The sequence below is a fragment of the Malaclemys terrapin genome, chromosome 1 (assembly GCF_027887155.1).
Source record: "Malaclemys terrapin pileata isolate rMalTer1 chromosome 1, rMalTer1.hap1, whole genome shotgun sequence".
Classification (NCBI taxonomy): domain Eukaryota; kingdom Metazoa; phylum Chordata; order Testudines; family Emydidae; genus Malaclemys; species Malaclemys terrapin.
The window spans coordinates 54,625,173-54,633,994 of record NC_071505.1 but is presented as its reverse complement, the minus strand read 5'-3'; positions in this window follow the sequence as shown (position 1 = coordinate 54,633,994).

Here is an 8,822-nt window from a genome sequence, read left to right as displayed (position 1 = left end):
GTGGCCAGAAGCAGATAAACTCTGGCCCCGCCTCTTCCCTTCTGGCTGTGCTGCCTCTCTTTGCTCCCTCTGTTAGAGGAAGGGGCTGTGTCCCACCTCTCCCTCTCTATACCCGTTCATAAGCCAACCCCCTTCTCTGGTGCTTCCCTTTTTTACTAAAAAAAATTCAGCTTATGAACGAGTATATACGGTAGTTTCTCTTTTTATTCAGTAGGAGCAGAATTATTTTCCTCTTCCACTATTCATAATGAAATCCCTGGGGTAATAATGCTTCGTGGTAAATCCATCATGCAAATGATGCACACACAATGCTACCAGCTCTGCATGTTTTTTTCTTATAACCCAGAATGAGATTTATATTCTGTTAAAATACTAATATATTACAAACAGATAGCAATAGGAATTCAGTTTTCATTATGTCTCATACATTAATAACATTAATGTAGCTTTCAAACATACTGTAATAATATTTAAAATTTCTCAATTGTCTTAGATAGATACATAAGATTTGCAGTTGACTAACCTTAGTTTTTTCCATATTCAAGGTATTTTCTATAGTATTGTATGTAGAAAGGAATCCTAAATATACAGAGATTACTGTATCTATTTATTTTTTGACAAATAAGCATATTTTTGAATGTCACTACTGTAACTCTTTCAAGATAGAGATTTAAATTTGGCAACAAATAGAAATAATTCCATATTTGACTATGCTCCTGCACAATTCATATTTCCTGGAAGGGCAATTATGCAAGGAAATATCACATCTCCTCGTTCAGCATAAAATATTAAAGTATCAGAAATTACATCAAAATATCAATTATGACAAATCTAGATTATGCTGTCATATTTTAAAACTTTGGGAAGAAAAGGTCTAATTAGGTTAACAGATACATTAATATTTCCTTATCAAAGGTATTATAAAGCAAGGGTAATGAAGCGGCAGACTACAATAGAGGCCTGCAGGTCCTTATCCTGATATTCAGTCATCAAATACTCCCATCTCCGCTGAATCTCTCCTGTGTGACTAAAGTATTGCTACTACCCTACCCTTAAAAAAAAACAAACTAAACAACCGTTAAAAAAACAACAACCGTTACTTGTTAACCACTCTCTTGTCTCCAACTTCTCTTAATCAAGTCTGTGGAACTAGTAGTGATCTTCTCTCTGCTCGCTCCTCCAGCATAACCTTCTTGATCTCTTCTATCAATCACCAAAGTTGTCCTGAGCACTAAGGGTATGTCTATACTACAAGCGATACAGTGGCACAGTTCCATTGCTATAGTAAGTTCATCCCTTAAAAAGGAGGCAAATAGATTGACAGAAGAATCTGCCTCCACAGTAGGGGATAGGTGACCTAACAATGCTCCACAGGGCATGAAACTTTTCATAGCCCTTTGTGTCGTAGCAAGGCCAACCTAAGATTTAGGTGTAGATGAGGCCTTAGAGCAAGAAGTCAGTGTTTCCTGCTCTCTTTAGCCTTGTCTATCTCTGCCATTTGGACTTCATAGTGCACCAAGAGGAACATGAAATAGGACAGTGACAGAATTTATGACATGGAGGTCAAAACAAATGTTCAGGGACAGCAAACTAAACCACATTTTGAGCACCAAAACAAATTTAGGGAAGAAGAGTGTGGTGGAGTATACCCATCATGACTGAGAAATGAGTTTTGAGGTTCCAGATGGAATGCTTAACAGTACATGCAGAGCTAATAGCAGACTGCAGTTTCTTCCTTGATAGCCCCCTGCATGTTTGTAAGTGGTGCCAGTGTCTTCCAAGATGTGTAACAACTGGTGGTGCTTAGTACAGCAACAATCCACCCTCCCCTCCAACTTCCCCATTAATTTAGTACTTACCCTTTCTAAATAGGAAGTGAATTTTCCCTCTCTCCCTCATCAGTTCTATCTTTCAAAGTTCATTATTTCCTCCCTTATCTTTAGGCCCTCAGTTCCCACCTCTTCCCCCAGTCTATTAGGTCTTATCTACACTACACAGTTTTGTCAACAAAAGTCAGCTTTCGTCAACAAAACGGGAGGTATTCACACTGAAATGCTCCTTCCAGTAATGTAACTCCCCTGCTACACCGACAGGGCCGGCTCCAGGGTTTTGGCCGCCCCAAGCAACCAAGACCAAAAAAAAAAAAAAAAAAGCCGCGATCGCGATCTGCGGCGGCAATTCGGCGGGAGGTCCTTTGCTCCGATCGGGAGTGAGGGACTGTCCGCCGAATTGCCGCCGAATACCTGGACATGCCGCCCCTCTCCGGAGCGGCCGCCCCAAGCACCTGCTTGAGAAGCTGGTGCCTGGAGCCGGCCCTGTACACCGACATAATAAAACCACCTCAACAAGCAGCAGAGCTCTTTGTGATATAGTTAGATTGACGCAGAATCAGTGTAGACACTGTGCTTGATTATGTCACCCTAATTAGACTCCAGGAAGTATCCCACAATGCCCATCCTGACTGCTCTGGTCAGCAGTTTGAACTCCACTGCCCTGAAGGTACACAGGTATGCATCCCTCACCCCTTCTGTTTGCTCAGCGTGCACAGTTAACACAGTTAACAGTTCCTAGCCGACCACGCCAGCTTTCCACAGCAGACGCTCTCCCACGTAAAGTACACCGGAGCTGTTGGATCTGCTGAGTCTATGGGGAGAGGAGGCTTTGATACTATGGGCTGATTGCTAGTGGCATGCAGGAGAAGGGGCCTGAAACACAGCACTGCCATGCTAAAATCAAGGAGCTGAAGCAGGCATGCCAGAAGGGATGCTCTGGTGTGGCACCGAAGACATGCCACTTGTACAAGGAGCTGCACGCCATCCTTGGCAGTGATCCCTGTGATGGGTTGGATCACAGAAACCCTCTTGGGAGCTGCCACCCGATGTGCCAAGACTACTTCTATCCCTGCCTGCTGAGCCAGACACTTCCGTCTGCTCCAGCAAAGACCCAGAGTCTGAATTACTTGCCCCAAAGCTGCAGGTTTACCTGAAAGCAGCTAACAGAAGTATTCCTGTCTTTAACACTCAGATGCCCAACTCCCAGTGGGGTCTAAACCCAAATAAATCTGTTTTACCATGTATAAAGCTTATATAGGGTAAACTCATAAATTGTTCGCCCTCTAACACTGATAGAGAGATATGCACAGTTGTTTGCTCCCCAGGTATTAATACATACTCTGAGTTAATTAATAAGTAAAAAGTGATTTTATTAAATACAAAAAGTAGGATTTAAGTGGTTCCAAGTAGTAACAGACGGAACAAAGTAAGTCATCAGGCAAAATAAAATAAAATGCGCAAATCTATGTCTAATCAAACTGAATACAGGTAATCTCACCCTCAGAGATGCTTCAGTAAGTTTTTTCCTCAGACTGGACCCCTTCCAGGCCTGGGCACAATTCTTTCCCCTAGTACAGCTCTTGTTCCAGCTCAGGTGGTAGCTAGGGGATTCTTCATTATGGCTCCTCTCTCCAATTTGTTCTTTTCCACCCCTTATATATTTTTTGCATAAGGGGGGAATCCTTTGTCCCTCTCTGGGTTCCCACTCCCTCCTTCTCAATGGAAAGACACCAGGTTAAAGATGGATTCCAGTTTAGGTGACATGATCACATGTCACTGCAAGACTTCATTGCCCACTTGCCAGCACACGTATACAGGAAAACGTACAGGTAAAACACACCCATCTGCAGACGATTGTTCTGGTTAATGGGAGTCATCAAGATTTCAAATCACCATTAATGGCCCACACTTTCCATAATTACAATAGGCCCTCAGAGTTATATTTCATATTTCTAGTTTCAGATACAAAAGTGGTACATTTATACAAATAGGATGATCACACTCAGTAGATTATAAGCTTTGTAATGATACCTTACAAGAAACCTTTTGCATGAAGCATATTCCAGTTACATTATATTTACTTATTAGCATATTTTTATAAAACCATTTTGACTGCAACGTCACAATCCCGCCTTCACTTACAGGAGCCCCGTGAATACTTCAGGGGGACTGAAGGCTCAGCTCCAAGGATGAAGTTGTGGATGAGGAAGTGGAGCTGGAGGACGATGTGGCGCACACAACAGGGTCATCTGTGGTGCAGTGAGTCAGGACCTCGTTTCAGGACCTCGTCTAGCAGCCAGTCCCAGCACTCTGGCTCTGGTGCACATGATGCAGGAAAGGGGAGCTCTGGTAAGTGCTCATTTTGCTTTGATACTGCACAGTGAGAGGAGATTGAGCTCTCATGTGCTTAGTTATATGGTAGAGGACGAATATGGGACAGAAATTAACAACAGAGCCTGTGCAACTACGCAGTGCGGGCCCAGTGGAAAAGTTTGTTAATGTACACCAGGATGTCCTGGAAATCCTTCATTGAAATCTCTAAGAAACTTTCCTGTAGATATTCTGCAATCCTCTGCTGAAGGTTCCTTGGGAGAGCTGCCTTGTTTCTCCCACCGAAACTTTGCCATGCCACCTGGCAGTTATTTCTGCAGAGACCAGAATGGCACACAGGTAAGAAGCATAGGGGACCAGTCTGAAACCACACACACACACACAAGAGATGCACCCTTGCATCTTGGGTTACCCTTAGGAGTGAGATATCGGTTCAATTACCCTACTCTGTGGAAAAGATTACCAATATTCAGAATAGTCTTCCTAGCCACTTGTAGTAACCCCCTTCGCAAACTATCCTTTGTCCCTTCTTGCCCATTCCCCCTTGCTACCCCTCCTCCCCTGGCAAACTCACCATATTTGGTACTCATGCCTACCTGTGTGCTAGCCAAGGGACAGTGAGAAAGAGGTATGTGTAACTTTTGTGATTCACAGCTGTGAGCACACTCACCATGCTATCTCTGTTCACTGTTTTTTTGGCTTCTGCAGATGTGCCCGTGTGGACCCACTCCTCCACACCAGTGGAGTGCCTCAGTCATAGAAGACACTGAATGAAGAAGAGTAAGGACTCTGAGGATATGTTCTGAGAAGTGATGCAGTCAACAAATGCAACACATAACGAAATAAGAGCATGGAGGGAGACAATTAATGAAAGACTCAGGCTGGATAGCCTGGAAAGGAGACAGGGACAGGAGTGGATGATAGATAGACAGGAGTGGATGATAAAGCCACTGGAGGGCCAGACAGAGATGCTGAAGTCCCTCATTATACTGCAGTTTGAGCAAATCTGCATGATTGCCCTTGCAGCCAATACAGAACTCTCTTCCATGCCCTCTCCAAAGTCCCCCACCACATTCCTTGCACGTTCTCTGTCCCTCACAGTACCCCATGAATTCCACACCTATGCACTGGTTTCACAACGAAAGCTGGAGATGCACACAGCTGTGAGAACCCTAACTGCAAGACTGTTCCTCATTGCCGTGTCCCCCGTTTGACCAAAAAATTGTGTTTTTGTCCTTTTATTAAACTTGAGTCTTTGAAATAAAATGAGTATTTGTGTCATACACGTGTTGGTCAGTGCTAACATACAAACAGAGTAGCTATAGGAATATTTCCTTAGTACGATTAAGGCTCAGGAAGCAAGCACTACAGGGGTAATTCAAAGCGGCAAGTAAACATTGCCTGGCCAAATGCTTCACATAAAGACACATTACTGGGAACCATTGTCAAAATGCCCATTCCCCCTCTCTGATTTCAATAGCCTCCTGCTGTGCCCCTCTAATTGCCATGATATCTGGCTCCTCAAAATCAGCAGCCAGCCAATCAGCCTCAGTAGCCCACCCCTGAGGAAACTTTTTCCCCTTCACTTAGCAAATGTTATGCAGAGTACGGCAGACCGCAATGATCATTAGAATATTTTCCTCAGTGAGGTCTAAACAGCCAAAAAGACACCACCAGCAACCTTTTAGTCTCCTACAGGCACATTCAACAGTCATTCGTCACCTGCTGAGCCTGTTGTTGAAGCACTCCTTGCTGTTGTCTAGATTCATGGTGTAAGGCTTCATGAGCCACAGGAGCAAGGGGTAGGCGGGGTCTCCAAGGATCACTATGGGCATTTGCACATCCCCCATTGGCATCTTGTGGCTTGGAAAGAAAGTCCCAGAGTGCAGCTTTCTATTCAGTCCAGTGTTCCAAAAAATGCATGATTCATGCACCTTCCCTGACCACCCCACACTGATATCAGTGAAATGGCCCCGGTGATCCACCAGCACCTGCAAGACCATGGAGAAGTAGCCCTTTTGGTTGATATATTTCATTGCAAGATGGTCTGGGGCCAAAATTGGGATATGCGTTCCATGTATCACCCCGCTGCAGTTAGGGCATCCCATTGCCTGAAAGCCATCAATTATTTCCTGCACATTACCAAGAGTCACAATCCTTTGTAGCAGGAGGCGATTAAGGGGCCTGCACACTTGCATCACCACAACCCCCATGGTGAACTTTCCAACTCCAAACTGATTTGTGACTGATTAGTACTAGTCTGGAGTTGCCAGCTTCCACATAGCGATCACCAGTCACTTTTTCACAGTAAGGGCAGCTCTCATTCTGGTGTCCTTGCAGAGCTGGGGTGAGCTCTGCACACAGTTTCACAAAGATGGATTTGTACATCTGAAAGTTCTGCAGCCACTGCCCATCGTCCCATACACGTATCACGATGTGATCCCACAACTCAGTGCTTGTTTCCCTATCCCAGTACTGATGGTCCACTATGTGCAGCTGTTCCGTGAATTCCAGCAGCAATCTTGAATTATTTGTTTCCATGACAGACAGCATGGCAGGCATCACTGATTCACTCTCGGTTTCACAGCTCATGAAATACTTCAGGACTACCTGCATTGTGTTCATAATGCTCATCACTAGACTGGTCAGCAGTTCAGGATCCATCCATGCTGTTAGGCAGAGATGACAGGCGCTCAGCTTACAAGGGCTGTTGAAAAATGGCACGAAACAAAGTTGGAAGCCCATAGAATGATGGGACAGAAAGAACTGCATCGTGGGATAGCGAGCACACCTGCATGATGCACCATGATCTGTTCCCAGAGCTATCAGTGTCAAAGGGTGACCCAGGGTGGCAAGTTGCCTAGTGGGATAGCTATCCACAATGCGACACTCTCTCTGTCGATGCAAGAGCACCAACTCTGGGTGTGCTATGCTGACACAAGGAGCATTGGGTGGATTTGCACAACTGATGTAATTAAAGCAGCTTTCAACATAAGTCGACTTAACTATGTAGCGTAGATATGGCCTTAGTCTTCACAATTCCTCATTTCCCCTCAGCGTCCTCCACAATCCCTCAGCTTCTTTACCCAGGTTTCTTATACTTCCTTCTCTTCCCCCAGTTCTCCTCCTAATACTTCATTCCCAGAGCTGTCTAACCTCCAGCTTCTAGTTAGGGACTCTAGGTTTCTAGCCTCACCTCTGATTACATTTTTTGGGAACTGGTCAAGATGGGCAGGGCATCTTGCTGAAACTCCCTCACTGCTGCTGCCTCCTTGACTTCAACTCTTCCTCCTCCTTCAATGAGAGTGCCAAAGGGAGCACTGATCAGCAGGGGAAGTGGAAGCAGGTTAAGAAGCAGCAGCAATAACAGAAGCAAAGGATGAGATCTATGAAGACAGGTTTCAGAGTAACAGCCGTGTTAGTCTGTATCCGCAAAAAGAAGAACAGGAGTACTTGTGGCACCTTAGAGAAGTGAAGTGGGCTGTAGTCCACGAAAGCTTATGCTCTAATAAATTTGTTAGTCTCTAAGGTGCCACAAGTACTCCTGTTCTTCTTTTTGAGATCTATGAAAGGACTCAGGGCTTGCAATGCTGAGCATCATGGTGCTTACTTTCAGGGACCTAGAAAATCACAGGAACAACATTCCAATCCACAAAACCTAGGTTCCTATACACTGAATAGGGAGAGATAGATGCATTAGATTAGGATCCACAAAACCAGCACATTAAGCAGGGAGCTGCCTAAACCAGTCAATGGGTGCTGCTGACAATAAGGGTGTGTCCTAAGCCCTGGCTCTTTCTCCTGGAGATAGGTGCCTAAATCCAGGCTGCAAGAAGATGCCTATCTCTGCTTGCAATCCGCAAATGGGGGGAAATATAGACACTCCTCAGCCTAACTCGCATGTGGGGCCCAATACAAAACAGCAGAGGAAGTCACAGGTTGACACAGCCTCAAGCTGGGGGACTGTAGAATTGGAAGGATATATTCATAACTGGAATCTCTAGAAACATGTTTTGATCAGGCAATGTTCATGGGATAAGGTTGTTGCCTATTTAAGGAAATTAATTTTTGGAGGATCACTGGGCAACTTGCTTACATGGGTGGAGTGGAGGCAGGTGGATTGAACAGCAAAGCTTCTGAACAGATTGTGATGTTGTGCAGCCTATATGGTTTTATAAAAACATGATATTAAGTGAATATAATGTAACTGGAATAGTTTTATAAAAACATGATAAGTGAATATAATGTAACTGAAATATGCTTCATGCAAAAGGTCTCTTGTAAGGTATCATTACAAAGCTTATAATCTACTGAGTGTGATCATCCTATTTGTATAAATGTACCACTCTTGTATCTGAAACTAGAAATATGAAATATAACTCTGAGGGCCTATTGTAATTATGGAAAGTGTGGGCCATTAATGGTGGTTTGGAATCTTGATGACTCCCATTATCCGCAGATGGCTGTGTTTACCTGTGAGTCTTCCTGTATATGTGTGTGCTGGCAAGTGGGTAATGAAGTCTTGCAGTGACATGTGATCATGTCACCTAAACTGGAATCCATCTTTAATCTGGTGCTTTTCCAGTGGGGAGGGGGTGGAAACCCAGAGGGACAAAGGGTTCCCGCCTTATGCAAAAAATATATAAAGGGGTGGAAGAG